The sequence below is a fragment of the Gouania willdenowi genome, chromosome 6 (genome assembly GCF_900634775.1).
Source record: "Gouania willdenowi chromosome 6, fGouWil2.1, whole genome shotgun sequence".
Lineage (NCBI taxonomy): Eukaryota > Metazoa > Chordata > Actinopteri > Blenniiformes > Gobiesocidae > Gouania > Gouania willdenowi.
In genome coordinates, this window is record NC_041049.1 from 35,166,646 (window position 1) to 35,184,174 (window position 17,529).

A 17,529-nucleotide genomic window follows, 5' to 3' on the forward strand; every position below is an offset into this window, starting at 1 on the left:
AGTTCATCGAACGATATTACGCCGAGTACGTGATGGAAACCGGACCGAAAGCTGCGAGCACGACAGGTAAGTCTGCAAAACGGCAAAAAAATGAATCGTCGACGGATACGTCAGATCTGGACGCAGAATCTCAGACAGAGGTCCTAAAATCCATCAATAAGAGGCTGGGTGTGGTCGATTTACTGCACCAAGACTTTCAGGAAATGGAGGTCAGCCTGGAATTTGCCTACCAACAAATTCAGGACTTACAAAAAATCAATCACGATATCCATTTGGCTTTATCTGCGGTGACCTCGGAGGTAAAAGAGCTGAAAAATGAAAACAAGCTTCTTAAAGAGACAGACCTGGATATCCATTCTCGCAGTATGCGAGACAACGTGATATTCTCAGGCATTCCAGAAACCTCCAAGGACGACCCAGAGGATCTGCTGAAAAACTGTCGTCTGCGCTTAAAATCCCGGCAGAAACTGTGAAAAACATCACCGTGTCCATCGTCTCAGTCCACGCAGAGGTAATCACTCAAGCCCTATCATTGCCAAATTTGAACACTTTCAACAGAAAATCCAGGTTAAAAGTAAAGGTCGGGAACTTAAAGGTATGCAATTCGGCATGAATGATCAATTCCCTCGAGAAATAAATGAACGTCGAAAAACGCTGTATCCTATTAAAGGATATAAAGTCTGTAACAAATGTGTCTTATACGTGATTAGTGAATACCAGAGAACCACATGAGTGAGCATGAGAAATTAAAAGAAAACATGTAATGAAAATAAAATGTAAATGTCTAACGTGAAGTGAAATTAACAGTAAATATGCAATGTGTTGACTTGTATATGAACTGTAAGTATAGTAAATAAACACATGTGCTTCATATACCAATTTATGTTTTCATTTAGGTTGCAGTATAATTTAGGAATTAGGGCTCGGCGATATATATCGAGATTCAAGATGTATCGAGTTTTGTATTTTGGCGGTATAGAAAATTACAATATTGCATATAGCAATATATATATATATATATATATATATATATATATATATATATTGCTTTCACTTCTCAGAACAGCATGTAAAGCTCCTTTAGATGAATTAATGAGTGCGTCCTCACCCAGACCTTCCTATAACAAACCACACTACAGAACTCACTCACGTGTGCTGTCCCTTACAGGTGAAAAAGCCAAAAGTGGTACATATTGTGCAGCTATTTGTTAATAAATGAGCCTGTGCAATCCAGAATTATCTTTCTGGTCAGACTTCATTTGAAATAAAATTATCTAGATTTATATTGCAGTGATGTTGATAGGTTTTGAATGTAGTGAGTCCCCAGGACCCACAGGTGGTGGTTTGAGTGGGTCTCTGGGAAATTCAATGAGTCCCCAATAAAAAAAACTATTTCTGTCTTCTTATATTCTTCTATTTCTTAAATTGTTGTGTTAAACTCTTTTAATGGTGATTTTTCTGGTTATAATTGGCAGATATATTCATGTATGTATCTGAAATTAAACAAATACAATTCAAATTAAAACAAAATGGTGTCTGTTGTACAAAAATAAATTATCAATAAAAATGCTGATTTTAACACAAACAAAACATTCTCATCACCATGACAGTCAAAAAATAAATTGTAACCAAAATCTTCTTGTCTGAACATCAACTAAATCAAATGAACTGAGTCAATCACTATGAAACTTATAGCACAAAATGTAACTTAACTAACAGTGCAAAGTCTGTTGATAAAAATAAAATGATGCAGATATGTTCGTGGCGTATTGTAAGCGGCTGATTGTTGTTGTAGAGGCTAAACTAGCATGTACTCAAGGCGATCATGTCTGCGCTGATTTATTGCATAAAGGGGTCCGCTGACGGCTAGGTTTCTTTTGCGAGTTACTGTGATTTTAAACATAAGTTGATGTTTACAATGTAACGTACCTAGCAACATCACCGCTTACTACTAAGAAGTTTGTATCTTTGACTTAGGGCCCTATAAAATCCATTTTATTTTTTTTTATTTATTTTTTTTTTACCTTGTCTGCACATGCTGTCGAAGGTTAACACTACAAGAAGTGCAATCTTTTAACAGCAATGCATATTTTGTTATTGCAATTAAATAAATTTATTTATTTCATTGCATAATTGTGACCGTCACCAGCCCTCCCTAGGGAAGGGTAAGAAATACTTCATTAAAGGGAGGATGTAAAAGAGAGAGGGCAGTGTTACACCAAGGTGAGGGGTTGGAGGGGGGTGGGGAAGTTAACAGGGAAGAGGGATACAAGATAGGATATAGAATGGGTGGGGAATAGTTGTTAGGTTTTAAGTGATGCGATGTGAAATTGTGGTTGTGTATATTGTGCTTATTGTTGTGTTGTCAAGCCAGTTTGGTGACCAGTGTGCGGTTTAGGTGGCTGTGAACAGAGGAAGAGGTGAGTGGAAATTCCATAAAACAGGTATTTGGGAACAACGTGTCTAAGGTTGAGCCCAGTATGAGTGTTATCCCACAGCCCAAGGCCAGTGCATCCATGACATATGTATTTCCAAGAACCGCCACTGCAAAACCCAAGAGCCGCCCCCGGGCCCGAAGAAGCAGTCAGGCCAGCAGCAAGAGCAGGCAGCCTAAGGGCCCCCGGCGACCACCCCACGGCCAAGCAGCCCCCCGAACGCCCCCATGATCCCAAGCCGAGAGGCAGCCATCGCCCCCCCCCATACACACCCGAGAAAGCCCCAAGGAGCCAAGGACCCAGCGCACCACGCCACCGATCCCACCCCCAACCCCCAGACCCCCCACCCCATCGACCCCCCCACCCCCCCACCCCACCCCCGCGCCCAACCCCCCGAGGGGAGGGCCCAGAGAACTCCCTGCCCGAGGCCCCAGCGGAGGAGCCGAAGCCCACGCCCAGCAGACGACCAGAGCCGCACCCGAACAGGCAGCCAGCGGGCACCCGCCGGCGAGCCCAGAGCCAGCAGGGGCCCGACCCCAGGCCGGAAGGACCCGGAACGGATGCAGCACCAGGAGCAGCCCGCCCAGGGAGGACGACCACACCCCAAGCCGCATAAGGCACCAGGGGGCCGCCGGGAGTCCCCCCGCCGGCCCCCAGGCACCCCAACCTAGCCCCCCATGGCGCCCCAGATCACCCTTCGCTGATGCCGCCCGCGCCACGAGCTTCAGTTTTTTTTTTTTTTTTTAAAGCCAGGGCCCCCTCCAAGGGCCAAGCCAGACCGCCCCACCGGGATGTGGCCCCCTATTCCGGCCCCCGACACCCTACCTCACGGGGCACTGCCCAAGCAGGGGCCGTACCAGTAGGTACGCAAGGGCGCGGCACGCGCCACCCGCCCCGAAAGACCCCCGCCAGGACCGGCCCGGCCAGCAGGCCAAGCACACCGGGCCCCAGGAGCACCCCCCGGGACCAGGACCCCCCAAGGGCAAGCCCCCGGGCCAAGCCCCCCGGGACGCACCCCCCACCCCCGCCCAGGACCCAGCCACGGCCCAGCAGGACCGCACAGCCCCGGACAGCCCAAGGCCAGCAGCCAAGGGCCCGCCGACCCCCGGACAGCGCCTGCCACGGAGCAGCGCCCCCCACCGGCCCGTGAGCAACCGGCGACCCCCACCGCGGGGACGGAGGCACCCCAATGGCACACATCAAGTGCGGGACAGCAGCCCCCAGCCAGAGATGCCCCGGACCCACCCACCAGTCCGCAAACGGCAGGACAGACCCACCAGGCGGCCGACAGCAACCTCCACCACCGGAACAGCTAGCGCTGCCCCCCAGTAAACAGCATCACTCCGAGGCGCCAAGCAACCCCGCCCCAACCCCGGCGAGGACACCAGCACACCCCCAGCACACCCACCCCCCAAACCGGCGAGGCAGGCCGCCCCGGGTCCGCACACCGCGGGGCCCGCCCCCAAGGCCACCAGGAGACGAAACAAGCACCCAGCCACACCGAAGGGGAGGAAGCACCCCCGCGCCCCACCAGGCCGACACCGCCCGGAAAGACCCCGCAAGGAGAGACCCCAGCAAAGCCCCCCCGAGACCCACCGCCACGCCCGACCGCACCATCCTGATGTATTTTTACTCTAAGCAGTGGCCCGGCCACCAACAGAGGAGCCAGGCCCCCACCGGAGAGGCCCAAATATGTGAACCAACCCACCACCCTGTTATGGTGCCTCTCCATTCCCCAATGGAGAGGCACTTCCCTATCCCCTGTGTGAATGTGTGTGTTTAGTGAATGTATGGGGTGTAATTAAAAGAAGGGGGAAGGAGGGGAGCAGTGCTCCCCATCCTGCCTCTGTGGATATATGTGTATGTGGTGTAATAGGCCGGAGGGTGTAGGTGAGTACACCCTCCGGGGGGTGGCATGTTGAGGTGCGATTAAAATTGGAGGGATTAGTATGGTAACTAGAGGTGGGAGTGCCGCCCCCACGCCACTACATAGTGACACAGGTGGCGGCCCCCTCCACCCTCAGTCCCACCATCCAGCCCCCCAAGGGTTGGGTATGGGTGTGTGGTGCATTCTGTGAATGAGCCAGACCAGCTGGGAGTGAGGTGAAGTGTACATGTAGGAGGCCTGTCTGGTGTGAGCCGGGCCCGTCCGCATGGCGGGCCACGCGAGAGGGTAGATGGTGCAGACGGGCAAGCGGCACTGCGGGCCCTGGAGCAGCAAAGCCGGAGACCCCCCCCACGGCACCCCCCCAGACCGCGACGGCCCCGCGGAGCACGGCGGCACCCCCCACCCCCGGGCGCAGCCAGGCACCAACCCTATCCCCCGGTGCTCCAGGGGGCGACCCCCGCCGCACGCCGGCCCAGAGCGACGCCCCCCCGCCGCCAAGGAGGGCGGCCGAGCAGGGGGGAGGCCCGTGCCCGCACCAGGGCCAGCACAGGCCCACCCGGCTCCACGATATAACACTCTCCACCGGGAGGCGGCCCCGGCCCCCCCGACGAAAGAGGACACCATCTACCGCCAAGCAGGGCCACCCCGCCAGCCACGGACCGGCAAGCCCGAGTACCGAAGCATCCCCAGCCCGGTGCCGCCATCCCACACCAACGGCGCCAGTAGAGCCCCCCCCCCCCCCCCCCCCCCACGGAGGCGATCCCCGACAACCCACACACCGGCACGAGACACCCCCCCGACGCCAGCACACCCCGGACGACAGCGGGCCCCAGGCCACCAGCCCCGCCCCGCCCAAGGCTGCGCAGCGCCGCCACGCGCCGCGGCCGGTCCCCGGGCAGATGACAGGAGAGCACGCCCCCGGACACCCAGACCACGGATCCACCCCCGTGACGCCCCCGCCCCGGAATGGCGCCCACGGCGCCCGGTGCACCCAGCCAGCAGACCAGCCAATCCCGACGCGGATCCACCAGGCCAAGAGCCACGCGCCGCGCCCCGGGGAGGCCCCATAGCACCCCCCACCCCACACCCCTAGCCGTAACGGCCACACCCCGGCCATTGCGGTCAAACAAAAGCCCCGGAGGGGGCCCCGCCTGGCTCGTCGCGCAAGTGACATCCCTGGCGAGGGTGCGCCCTAGGGAGCCAAGCCGAGGACCCGCAAGGGCCGACGGAGCAACCCACAGCCACACCCCGCCACCCAGCGACCCAGGAGGCAATCGCCGACCCCGGGCAGCAGCCACCCCCAAAGCCACCAGATGCGTATGCAAGGGGCAACAGCGCCAAATCAAACAGCCCTGGGACCTCGTGAACACCCAGAAGGAATGCACACCCGTGCCGAGGCAACAAGACACCCCGGCAACCCACCCCAGCCATCCCGGCCAAGACCACCCCAGAGGCCCAAGGCGGTGCTGGCAGTCGCTTGCAGGCTAGATCATCAGGCTTTTAAAAATTTAGATTTAATGCAATTAAAAAAGGAGTCCAACGCTCCTCAAAGCACATGATTTTTTTTTGTTTTCTGAGAGCAGACATCTTTTCCATGGAAATAAATTCTGTGAGGAGATTTTGCCATTGGTTTATGTTTAAGGATTTTTTGTCTTTCCAATTTAGTAATATTGTTTTTTTTGCTATGGCTAGTGCCGCAAGGATTGATTGTGATTGGTTTGCTGGAAGTTGAAGCATTGTCAGGTCTCCAATCAAACAAAGATTTGGAGATAAAGGAATCCTGCAGTCCAAAATGGAGGACAGTTTTTCAGTGATTAGAATCCAAAAGTGTTGAACTGGGGAACAAAGCCATAAGGCATGTAGATAGGAATCCGCTGTATTCTGGGTGCACTGAGAGCAGATGTCTGTTGCTGAGAAGCCCATTTTATGCATTTTCTGTTGGGTAATGTGGGATCTGTGGAGGACCTTGTATTGAATTAGCTGAAGGTTTGTGTTTTTTGTCATCTTAAAAGTATTACAACAAATTTCTGTCCAGAAATCAGTGCTCGGGGTGATTGAGAGTTCAGCCTCCCACTTCGCGATTGGTAAGTAATTACAGTTAGTGTTCGAGAGCGCTCTGTATATTTTTGAGAGTTTTTTTGATTTTGTTGAGATTTTTTTCATATATATAGCCAGTTCTGGAGGTTGTAAAGTAGTTAAGTCTAGTGGAGTAGTTTTCTTTATTGTCTCTGTTACTTGTAAGTACTGTAGAAAGTTACTTTTATTTATATCGAATGCTTGGGTTAGATTGTTATATGTCCTGAGCTTATCATTTTCGAAGAGGTCTTGGAGATGAATAATTCCGCTATCTTCCCATGTTTTTAGATAGAGCGGTGTTTTTCTGTTTCTAAAGTCAGGGTTGTGCCAGATTGGAGACAGCATGTTAGTTTTTAATTGAACATTTGTTATGTCCAGGGCTTTCCACCACGCAGTCAGGGTGGAGGCAATCAGTGGGTTTTTAAAGCAGTTATGACGTTTCAGGGTCACAGTGATAAAAGGGAGATCAGAGAGTTTAATATGTTTGCAGTCTAGCTGTTCTATTTCTAGCCAGGTGTTGTGGTATTCTTTTGGTTTTAACCATTCTGTTAAATATAGAATTTGGTTTGCTAGGTAATAATGCGTGAAATTAGGGGCTTCCAACCCTCCCTCGCTTTTATTTTTTTGAAGAGTTGAAAGGCTTATTTTGGGTTTTTTATTCTTAGCATAGAATTTTGTAATTGCAGAATCTAATCTTTTGAACCATTGCGTTGGTGGTTTCAGTGGGATCATAGAGAACAGATAGTTTATTTTAGGTAAGATTTTCATTTTAACTGAGGCTATTCTGCCAAGGAGTGAGATGGGGAGATTGTTCCATCTCCGCAGGTCTTCTGTGACTTTATCCAACAGAGGGTCTAGATTCAGTTTAATTAATTCATTTAGGTTTGGTGATATATTTAAGCCTAGATATTTAATTATATTTGTGGGGGAGGGGTATTGTGGGTTTTGGGTTGCTGGGTTCCATGAATTTTTTGTTAAAGGAAGGATTGATGATTTTGACCAGTTAATGGAATAGTCTGATAGTTTAGAGAAGCTGTTTATTAGTTTAAATAATTCTTCTAATGAAGATTGGGGTTCTTCTAAATAGAGTAAAATGTCATCCGCATAAAGATTAATTTTGTGTTCTGAAATGGATGAGTGGATTCCTCTAATAACAGAGTTCTGACGAACAGCTGATGCGAGAGGTTCAACAAATATTGCAAAAAGCAAAGGTGAGAGTGGGCAACCTTGTCTCGTTCCCCTCTGCAGTGTGAAGCTTTGGGATGTTATTTTGTTTGTGGTTACTGAGGCCTTAGGTTTAGAATATAGGGTGGAGATCCATTGTATGAATGAATCTCCAAAGCCAAATCTGTCAAGGACAGCAAGGAGGAATGACCAGTTGACTCTATCGAATGCTTTTTCTGCGTCTAGTGACAAGATTATTGTTTTCTTTTTAGAGTTCTGTGCCATGTTGATCAAATTAAACAGCCTTCTAACATTGTCTGTGGAGTGTCTATTTTTAATAAATCCTGTCTGGTCTTGGTATATAATTGACTGTACGACTTTCTCTAACCTGGAAGTGAGTGCTTTGGAAATAATTTTTATGTCTGTGTTAATAAGTGAGATGGGACGGTAACTTGAGGGTAACATGGGGTTTTTGTCTGGTTTAAGTAGTAATTTAATGTTTGCTGTATTCATGTGACCTCCTACATAACCTTTATTTTTAATCTCTGTTACTACTCTGAAAAAGAGCGGAGCCAGTATTGACCAGAAGTGTTTTAGGAATTCAGCAGGGAACCCATCTGAACCTGGTGCTTTGCCTGTTGACATGCTATCCAAAGCATTTTGTAGTTCTTGTAAGGTTAATGGTGAGTCTAAGGTGGTTTTCTGCTCTATGGTGAGCTGTGGTAGGTTTAAGTTATTGAGGAAGGTTTTCATATCATCAGGGTCAGGGTTTAAGTTTGATGAGTATAGGTTTTGATAGTAATCATGAAAAACCTTATTAATGTCCTGAGGTAAGTTTAAAGTTTGACCTGAATTATCAGAAATTGCCGCTATGAAATAGTTTTCTTTGTTGTGTTTAAGCTGATTTGCTAAATATTTGCCTGATTTATTATTGTAGTCAAAGTTTTTGTACCGTAGTTGCTGTAAAATAAAATCCATTTTCTTAGATAAAATTATGTCCAGATTAAGTTTTGTATTTTGGAGTTTTTTCCATAAAAGTTCAGACGGGTTAGCTGCGTATTCTTCCGTAAGTTTCTTAATTTTTTCTTCAATCGTTTTTTCTGCTATCTGTTCCTGTTTTTTCTTATGAGAAGAGTATGATATAATCTTCCCTCTGATGACAGCCTTGCCGGTTTCCCAGAGTAAGGACGGTGACACTTCCAGAGAATCGTTTGTTAATAGAAAGTCCTCCCATTCTTTTCTTATCATTTTACCAAATTCACTGTCATTAAGTAAGGAAGTATTAAAGCGCCACAGAGAGGATAATTTTTGATTAGGGTCACACTTCAGGGTGAGGGATATCGGGGCATGATCGCTAATGATTATAGGATGTATTTTAGAGGAAATCTTATGTGCAATGGATTTATTTGAGAGAAAGAAGTCGATTCGGGAGAAGGATTTATGCACAGGGGAGAAGAAGGTGTATTCTTTTTTAGTTGGATTGTTCAGTCTCCATACGTCACCTATTCCAAGATCATCCATGTAATTCATTAATACTTTAGCAGATCGAGACGGTTTTGTATTTGGGCACTTACTGGATCTGTCTAATGATGTGTTGAGTGTCAGATTGAAGTCACCTCCGATGATTACAGATGAATCTGCAGATAGGTCCGATAGCTCCGAAAAAACTCTATGGAAGAATTCAGGGTCGTCATTATTGGGGGCATAGAGGTTTAGAATTGTGAAACATTTATTATAGATTACCACTTTGATAATAATATATCTACCCTCTGGGTCTATGGTGGAGTTGATTATGTTAAAGAGCAACCTTTTGTTGAAAAGAACCGAGACTCCTCTTTGCCTGGAATTGAAACACGAGTTATATATTTTGTTAAAATTTAAGTCTGTCAGAGATTTTTCTTCTGATTGAAGTAAGTGAGTTTCTTGAAAGAAAACAATGTCTGCATTTAATCTTGATACATAATCAAATATCTTGATCTTTTTAGCCTGCGAGCGAATGCCACGCACATTCCAAGATGTTACTGTAAACTGAGACATGGAAAGGAGTGGGGTTTAGTCCTTACGAATGTGAGCATAACCAAGAGTCTGAGAGCATTTGTGCACAGCTGTGTCGTGATAGACTTCAATGCAAGAAAGAAAGAGAAGAAATGCTTATCATGCGATACCACCACAAGGTAAGGGGCTGGGTTGAGAAGGTTAGTGAGAAGCACAAACATACAACAACAACAACCAGTACCAAAAGAATAAAACACGCAACGGGTAATTATATAAAGCATAGGAAGGGGGGGGTATTGAGTGGATGTGAAAGAAAAAAAAAGGTTAGGGGTTGGAGAAGAAAGAGGTGACATGGGGGTAGAGAGTGTCATGTGAAACTGTACGAGCCTATACGTGTTTACCAACATCTGAGCAAGCATACACACACATACATACACACACATTTAGTATATATACACATATCCATTATTTTATTTTATTTATCTTTTGAATTATTTCAATTATTTTATATATATATATATATATATATATATATATATATATATATATATATATATATATATATATATATATATACATACATACATACACACATACATATATATATATATATATATATATATATATATATACATATATACATACATACATACATACATATACACACATACATACACATACATATATATATATATATATATATACACATACACATACACACACACACACATATATATATACATATATATACACATACACACTTTTAATTATTATTGTTTATATTTCTTTTTTCTTTTTTTTTTTAAAGTTTTGTTAACATACATATATATATAGATATACATACGCATAGAGTACATATATATACACACACACACACATACTACCTTTTACCTTTTAAATAGTGCTACCTGAACTACACCATGAGTGGAGAATTATCCTTTCAATATTAACTCATAAATCACCTGTGTTTTTTCTTTTTTTTTTATTTACATGTTTTATTTTATTTTTCTTAGTAGAGCCAGGGGGTGATGTTAGAATCCCTAAACAGTTGGCCATCTATGTAAAGCTTGTCTACGACCAGTTTGGAATTACGGCCTCTCTGTCGGTTTTCTTTGAAGATAGGATATAAGGTTTTTCGGCGTTCATTTATTTCTCGAGGGAATTGATCATTCATGCCGAATTGCGTACCTTTAAGTTCCCTACCTTTACTTTTAACCTGGATTTTCTGTTGAAAGTGTTCAAATTTGGCAATGATAGGGCGTGGGTGGTTACCTCTGCGTGGACCGAGACGATGGACACGGTGAAAGGTGATGTTTTTCACGGTTTCTGCTGGGATTTTAAGCGCAGACGACATGAAGTTTTTCAGCAGAGCCTCTGGGTCGTCGTTGGGGCTTTCTGGAATACCTGAGAATATTACGTTGTCTCGCATACTGCGAGATTGGATATCCAGGACTGTCTCTTTAAGAAGCCTGTTTTCATTTTTCAGCTCTTTTACCTCCGTGGTCACCGCAGATAAAGCCAAATGGATATCTTGGTTGACTTTCTGTAAGTCCTGAATTTGTTGGTATGCAAATTCCAGGCTGGTTTTCATTTCCTGAAAATCTTGGTGCAGCAAGTCGACCACACCCAGCCTCTTATTGATGGATTTTAGGACCTCGGTGTGGGATTCTGCCTCCAGATCTGACGTGTCTGTTGATGTCGATTCATTTTTTCGGCGTTTAGCGGACTTACCTGATGTGCTCGCGGCTTTCGGTCCGGATTCCATTACGTACTCGGCGTAATATCGGTCGATGAAGTCTTCGAGGTCCTCCACTCTGGCTGGTGAGAGGGCACGTGGTCGGCTCTCGTTTGTGGCGTGGATTTAACGGTAAGAAGTGTTAATATTTACAAATAAACAAAGTTGGTATGCTAGTCAAGGCAGCGAGCCGCCATGTTGAATTTTCACAGACTGTCACGTGACTCTCAGAACATCTCGCGTCTCTCACCTCTCTCGCTTCTCGCCTAAAATATCCATTTTATTTTTTTACAATTTCTGTTTTATTTTTCCCCAAATTCCATGTTTTCCACTTTATTTTTTTAAATTACGTATTTTTTTTTTTTTAGAAATATTTATAATGTTTTAAAGAAAATGTTAGTTTTTAACTCCTGAGGAAACAAAATAAATACTAATAAATAAAAAAACTCATAATTAAACAAAAATGTATGTCAAAAATAAAGTAAGATACAATTAAAAGGTAGATATAAATTTTAGTAAGATGGATTATTCTGACTGCTCCTTTTTAATTATTTATATGTCATATAAAGATGTATGAGAACAGCATTAATATCACTTAATTTCCTCTGAGGGATCAATGGTTTGCTGAATCTGATCAGGTTTAATGATTAGGTTTTGATCAACTTAGTTTAAATTAACCTAATTTAAATGATCCTATCTTCTGTAGATCTGATGAGATGTTGTTCTAATAACTTTGCTCCAACGGACTTTTATTTTGTAAACTGGAAGTTCTCATTGAAACGTTTGCAGTTGAGGTAGCTTGCTGACTGTGAATGTGGACCTATGAGGCATGGACAAAAGGCTGGAATAAAAAGATCTAACAACACAGACTGAGTTAATCTTAGTTAGTCAGACACAACAGTTTGAACACTGAACAGGGGAAGATAATTAAAGCTGATCACGTTTTCACGGAGCACCGCTGCCCTACACGAAGCACTGATGAAGCTTTAAGGTGGGAGGGCGGTGCACTTAATAAGCTGTCCCAGGAAACATTTTGAAATTAATTCCGCGTTAACTGGCTAGTTGGCTAAACTAGCATACACTCAATGGGATCATTTACTGCTTCTTTTTAGATTTTTATGCGTCAGGGACGCAGGACGCATACCGAGCAACATCACTGCTATTGTATATCACCATTTTGAGAAAATATATTGAGATATGAGTTTTGGTATATATCGCCCAGCCTTAGTAGGAATGTTCACAGCATTTCAATGTTAATAAAGGTCGGCCTACATAATTGTATTTAGTAAGTGGTTCACAAGTGGCTATTTTAGATTTCTTGTACACCTGTCATAAAATATAAGGGATCCTGGAGCTTGGTTAGGGTGGGTGGGACGGATCGTAGCGGGTGCTTGAAAATTTCCCAGGTATGGTCAGGACTGTGTGAGTAAATTGCATGTAAACAAAAACAAAAATGAATGCAATAAATTATTGGATTATGGTAGCATGTTATTAATGTTTTTCAGCCTATGTTTCAATTAAAATACAATGCATGTGCTTAATGAACAGTGTGATCCGATAGTCGAAAGAAATGAAATTTAAATCGAAGCTAGAGTCAGCTTCAAGAGGAATGAATTAGATTAAGAGCTGCCTCTGATCACAGACTGTGGGTGCCCTCAACCCCCAAGCCATGGCCCAATTATGAACCAATGGACAGTTGGTATTGGCACAAAAGAAAAGCACAATTAATAGAATAAATAAATAATGGGATACTCTTATACAGGCTGAGGCATCTTTTTCCCAACCTGCCAACCTGCAGCACAGGATTTTATAAATTATGTTTGACTATTAAAGGAGATGGCTCTGTGATGTTCCTGTGTTAGGTAAGATTCTCCTTAAAGTTTAATAAAATGTTCAACAAATTATAGAACTTTTCAAGATGTATCACAAAAATGCAAACATTCAAAAATATATCACGTCAAAAAAGTGTGGGCTCTATTGGATGAATGAATGGCATTACAGAGCAAATTAAAATTAGAGAGATGGCTGCCCTGTAGTGCCTTGTGCTGCTGCTGTTGCCCTCCTCCGCAATTTCCACAGAAACAACCTTTACCTCAGGCTTAGCTCTTGTTTGTCAGTGTTTTAGTCAGTGTTTGGTCAGTGTTTGGTCTGTGTTTGTTTGGTCAGTGATTGTTTGGTCTGTTTGTTTGGTCAGTGTTTGGTCTGTGTTTTTATGGTCAGTGTCAGATCAATGTGATAGTTGCTGCTGTGACAGTTAGCTGCTATTATAGTTAGCTGCTGTTGTAGTTAGCCGCTGTTGTATTTAGCGGCTGTGATAGTTAGCTGCTGTGATAGCTGTTATAGTTAGCTGCTGTTGTAGTTAGCTGCTGTGATAGTTAGCTGCTGGGATAGCTAGCTGCTGTGAGAGTTAGCTGTTGTTATAGTTAGCTGTTGTTTTTGTTAGCTACAGTTATAGTTAGCTGCTGTTATAGGGGTCGATTCTCCCGTCTGGACTTAAGCGCTTTTTTGCGTGCCTTTCCTATGCGTATTCTCCGGTCCAGGCTGCTGACACGCCCACCGCGCAAAAGGTAGACCAAAAGCACGTATGTGTGAATGAAGGCGGGTTGAAGGAAAGGAGGCGGTGATGTCATGGGCTGTCTAGAACTCCTGGAACATGGAGTTTTTCTAGGGCTTGTAAATGTCATTGAAATCCGTGAATATGATAAAGTTCACTTTTAATTTGAAACGCCTTCATTGATAAACAATGTAACAGGTTGATTTGATCAGATCATTGATTAGATTATTGCAGTGTGACTGAGTCACAGTTAAAATCTCTTTCCTTCATCATCATCATCATCATCGCTGTAAAGCGTGACCGAGTTAGATGCGCTGGAGATATAAGGAAATAACCCGGCCGCAGAGCGTCCTGCTTTAAAACAGAGGGATGCTTGCAGTAAAACATTGGCTTCCATAATTTGCAGTTTTAAATATAAATTGTTTAAAGTGACCTGAGCTGAGCCTATATATGACAGCTTGTTTCACTCTGTTGTGGATCAAACTGTGACTTTACATTGGACATAGTATGAAAATAGTTGAATCACTGTGACCAACGTGGACAGAAGTCTGCATCTATCAGAGTTTTAATTAATCGGGCAGCAGCAGCTGAGTGATCACAGCTGCTGCTGCCCGACGCACGATTCCGTGTGGCTTCAAATGTAACTAAGTCCATATTTCTAGTGCAATATAATGTTTCACCTTCTCAGGGCAAGAATAGCACACATCCAAAAACAGCGCCGCTGCAAGGCTTTTTGGACTAACGCACATGGGAGAATAGAGCCCATAGTTAGCTGCTGTGATAGTTAGCTGCTGTTATTGTAAGCTCCTCCTCCACTTACTCCCCACAATCGTTTTGAAGCTCTCTCATATGAAAAATGGGGACACACTCAGTCCAATTAAACCGACCGAAACAACCACCAAAAAAACGCCTCCACCACCGCCTGGATTACATTCCCACCAACCAAAAACTTCCTCTGTAGCTCGTCGAAACCTCCTCAAAGCTGCAGTTCAGAGGCATGCTACTGCAGCACCACTTTAATGCCAGCTGATAATGGAGGATCATCCACAGACATCAGCGACCCTCACGCGGTTAGAAGCAGAGACGCTTCAACGACAACCGGAACCGATAACAGAGACTTTCCCGCAGCTTTCTGCAACCCGAGCACCACCAGACGTTCCCACACAGATGCCCCAATGCTAGTCAACACCGAGGATGGAAACTCCACCACAGCCAGCTGTGATCCGGATGTTCCCGGCAAGTATAACAGGCGCACACTCACTCCTAACACTCTCTTCCCACAAACTACACTAATTATCGGCGATTCAGTAACAAGGAATATTAGATTATTTAATGCCATCACACACTGTATTCCAGGTGCTACAGTTCACACTATCTTAAACAAACTTAATCAAATTTTATCCACACTGCCAGCAACTGTCACTACAATAGTGTTACATCTAGGAACGAACGATACCACCCGACGTGAATTGATAAGAACCATGAACGGGTTTAACCTTCTATTTAATGTTCTAAAGGCATGTGGGAAAGGGTTAGCCCTCCCTAAGGAAGGGTAAGAAACATTTTATTATAGGGAGGATATAAAAAGGGAGAGCAGTGTTACACCTAGGTGGAGGGGGAGGAGGAGGGGGAAGGGAGCAACGAGCAGAGAGGAGAGACTCAAGGCAGGAAATAGAAAGGGTAGGGAAAAATAGATTATTTTACTGTGAGAGTCAGATGTGTTGTAGTAGAACATATTGTGCTTAGTATGTTGTGTATTCAAGCCACTCTGGTGACAAGTGTGAAGCTTAGCTATAATGCTGGTGGCTGTGGACAGAGGGAAGGAGTGAGTTGTAATACCTAAAGCAGGTATTTGGGATCAACGTGTCTTAAGTTAGGCCCAGTACAAGTTTTATCCCACATCCCAAGGCGTGCCAGTGCATCGTAGACCAGTGTATGCACAAAAATCGCTACTGCAAACCCAGGAGCCCCAGGCCACCCCCCGCGGCCGAGCAGCCTCCCCAGATGCCCCCGAGATCCCAGGCCAAGAAGCAGCCACCGCCGCCTACACAGACATTCGAGAAAGCCCGAAGGAGCAGAGCACCCAGCGCATCCCGCCACCGACCACAACCCCCAACCCCAAGGCCCCCCGCCAGCATCCCCCCCGCAATCACGCACCCCCCCGCACCCAACCCCCCAAGGGGAGGGCCCAGAGACCTACCGCTGTACCCTCCTGATGTATTTGTACTCTACACGGCGGCCCAGCCATCAACAGAGGGGCCGAGCCCCCACCTAACAGCCCCAAATGTGTGAAACTACCCACCACCCTGTTATGGTGCCTCTCCATTCCCCAATAGAGAGGCACTTCCCTATCCCCTGAGTGAATGTGAGTTTAGTGAATGTATGAAGTGCTATTAAAAAAAGGTGGATGGAGGGGATATATGTGTATTTATGTGTATGTGGTGCAATAGCTCCGAAGAGTGGAAGTGGTGGTCCCACCCTCCGGGGGTGGTATGTTGATGTGTAGTTAAAATTGGAGGGATTAGTAGGGCAGCCAGAGGTGGCCCCCTCCACCCCTAGCCCCACCATCCAGCCCCCCAAGGTTTGGGTATGTGTGTGTGGTGCACCAAGTGGGTGAGCCAGACCAGCTGGGAGTGAGTGAAGTGAAGTGTCAATGTAGGAGGCCTGTCTCGTATGAGCTCGGCACGTCCACATGGAGAGGGTAGATGGCGTAGACGGGCATGCGGCACTGCAGGCCCAAGGGACGCTCCGAGCAGCACAGCCGGAGACCCACCCTGCGGTACCCCCCAAACCATGCCGGCCACAGAGAGCACGGCAGGACCCCCCAGGCGCAGCCGGGCACCAGCCACATCCCCCAGCGGTCGAGGGGGCGACCCCCGCCGCCCCAGACCAGTCCGCCACCAAGCCACAGCCCCACCCCGCCCAAGGCTGCGTGGTGCCACACTGAACTGCGGCCATTCCCCGGGCAGACGGTTGGGGAGCCCGCCCAGAGACGCCAAATCGAAAGACCCACCCCCGGGACACCCCTGCCCCGACACAGCACCCACGGGGCCCGGCGCCTCCAGCCAGCAGACCAACCACCCCCAACGCGAATCTGCCAGGACAGGAGCTACAGGCCGCGCCACCACATACACCCACCCAGCACAACCCCAGGGGAGGCCCCATAGCTTACCCTTCCCTCCCCCCCGAAGCCACACGCGCCAGCTCAGGCGGTCTCCCAAGTGAGCCCCGGAGGGGGGGACCCGGCCCACCATGCCAGTGGCACTTTCAGAGAAGGAGCACCCCAGGGAACCAGGCCATAGCACCCAGACTGGCTGGCGGAGCAACCCACAGCAACACCCCGCCACCTAACAACCCAGGATGCAAGTGCCGCCACCGGGCAGTTGCCACCCTCAGCGCCACCCCCATCCCAGACCCCCCTGTCCTGGAGCCATGAACCCCACCACCCCAGGCCCCCTGAGTGGCCCACCCCCAAGCCACCCCACTCGGCTCAGCAACGCCCGCCACCTCAAGCAAAGGCCACAGCCCCAGCATCCAGGGCAGAGAGGAGCCCCCCATCACCCAACCCAATGGGAGAGCAGGTGCAGAGCAAAGGCGGAGGAGAGGGGGAGGAAGAGACAGGGGGACAGAGAGCAAGAGGAAAGAGTGGCAGTGAGACACGCAGGCCCCCAGCCCCAAGGGC